Raw genomic sequence first — 2,500 nt, forward strand, 5'->3', positions numbered from 1 at the left:
TGCGGGGAGATCTGCGAAACGTGCATTACGGGGCACACGCGTACCTACCGGGGCATACCGACCCCTATTGGGGCACACGTGTGCATATCGGGGCATACCGGGCCTATCGGGGCACACGCGTACATACCGGGGCATACCGAGCCCTACTGGGGCACACGTGCGCATATCGGGGCGTACCAAGCCTATCGGGGCATACGCATGTATCCCAAGGCATACCGAGTCTATCCGGGCATACGCGTTCATACCGGGGCGTAACGGGCCTATCGGGGCATACTTGGGCATATCCGGGCAAAAAATGCCCAAAACTTGCGCAACCTTGGCAACCGTGGTCCATTCCTCTCTATATGCCTAGCCTTGCCAACCGTGGTCCATTCCTCACTATATGCCATGGCCTTGTGCCCATGGTCTTCCCAAGACAGCGTCCAAGGCCCCCGGAAGGCCAAGGGAGCCCAACCCAGCAATGCCCTGCTATGGCAAGCCAAGGCCAAGCATTCCGGTGCCTATCCGGGCAAAAATGCCATTCCTCTCTATATGCCTAGCCTTGGCAACCGTGGTCCATTCCCCACCATATGCCATGGCCTTGTGCCCATGGTCTTCCCAAGACAGTGTCCAAGGCGCCCGGAAGGCCAAGGGAGCCCAACCCAGCAATGCCCTGCTTTGGCAAGCCAAGGCCAAGCATTCCGGTGCCTAACCTTGGCAACCGTGGTCCTTTCCTCACCATATGCCATGGCCTTGTGCCCATGGTCTTCGCAAGACATCGTCCAAGGCGCCCAAAAGGCCAAGGGAGCCCAACCCAGCAATGCCTTGCTAGGACAAGCCAAGGCCAAGCATTCCGGTGCCTATCCGGGCAAAAACGCCCAAAGCATGCCCATTCCTTAGCCTATCCAGGCAAAAACGCCCAAAATCTGCACATTCTAGTGCCTATCCGGGCAAAAACGCCCACCAGCATGCCACCCTCCTATAGGGTTTGCGCAACCAACCAGCCTAACCACCAGTGGCAACCAAAGGTGCTGTTAGCGACGACTTCTGAAGACGCAACGAGACGCGACGTGTTTGCGCCCAGACGCGACGAGACGATGCGGGATCTGCGCCCAAGAATGCCTAGACCCGTCGACTTGATGCGGGATCAGCTCGCCCAAGCATGCCTAGTGTGCAAGGCCTGTGTGCAAGGCTAGTGTCCAAGGCTAGTGTGCAAGGCTCATGTGGAACGCTAGTGCGCAAGGCTAGTGCCCAAGGCTTGTGTGCCAGGCCCGTGTGCAAGGCTAGTGTCCAGGGCTTGTGTGCATTGCTTGAGTGCAAGGCTTGTGTGCAAGGGTTGTGCGCAAGGCTAGTGTGCGGGGCTTGTGCGCATGGCTAATGTGCACGGCTTGTGTGCATGGCTACCGTGCAAGGCTAGTTTGCATGGCTAGGGTGCAAGGCTCGCATGCGAGGCTAGTGTGCAAGGCTGCGTGCAAGGGAAGCGTGCAGGGCGAGTGTGCGAGGCCACTGTGCACGGCGCCAGCACTAGCGAGCCATCATCCGCGTTGCCATGGCTCGCTTGGCCTTGGCTTGCCAGGCCCCGACACGAGCAATCGCGCATTTTCTTTGCAACCGACCATCAATGCCGCCCAACGGGGCCAGCACGAGCAGTCATCCGCGGTCCCCTGGCCCTGCGCACGTTTGTCTTTGAAACCGAGCATCAATGCCACAGAAAGTGCCGGGGCGCCAGCTGGAGCCATCATCCGACGTGCCATGGCTCGCTTGGCCTTGGCTTGCCGGGCCCCGACACGAGCAATCGCGCATTTTCTTTGCAACCGACCATCAATGCTGCCCAACGGGGCCAGCACGAGCAGTCATCCGCGGTCCCCTGGCCCTGCGCACGTTTGTCTTTGAAACCGAGCATCAATGCCACAGAAAGTGCCGGGGCGCCAGCTGGAGCCATCATCCGACGTGCCATGGCTCTGGTCCCATGGTCTTCGCAACCGAGCATTCGTGACACCCGCGGGGCCAGGACACCAACCCTTCCGACACGAGCATTCGCGCATGTTCTTTGGCCACACAACGGCGCCAGCACGAGCAAAATCATCCGCGGTGCGGTGGCCTTGCACGGCCTTTTGTCTTTGGAACCAACCATCAGTGCCACGGGAAGTGCCGGAGTCCCGGCATCCGCGGTGCCAAGTCATTGCGCCCTTGGTCTCTGCAGCGGGGCATGCCGGGCACTCCCAACCATTGCAAGCAAGCAAGCAAGCAAGAAAGAAAGTAAGTAAGTAAGTAAGTATTACATATAGGGGCGGGACATGCGGGGAGATCTGCGAAACGTGCATTACGGGGCACACGCGTACCTACCGGGGCATACCGACCCCTATTGGGGCACACGTGTGCATATCGGGGCATACCGGGCCTATCGGGGCACACGCGTACATACCGGGGCATACCGAGCCCTACTGGGGCACACGTGCGCATATCGGGGCGTACCAAGCCTATCGGGGCATACGCATGTATCCCAAGGCATACCGAGTCT

This window comes from Tasmannia lanceolata, unplaced genomic scaffold (assembly GCF_043159265.1).
Source record: "Tasmannia lanceolata isolate RefF3 unplaced genomic scaffold, GAP_Taslan_0.1 ptg000218l, whole genome shotgun sequence".
Lineage (NCBI taxonomy): Eukaryota > Viridiplantae > Streptophyta > Magnoliopsida > Canellales > Winteraceae > Tasmannia > Tasmannia lanceolata.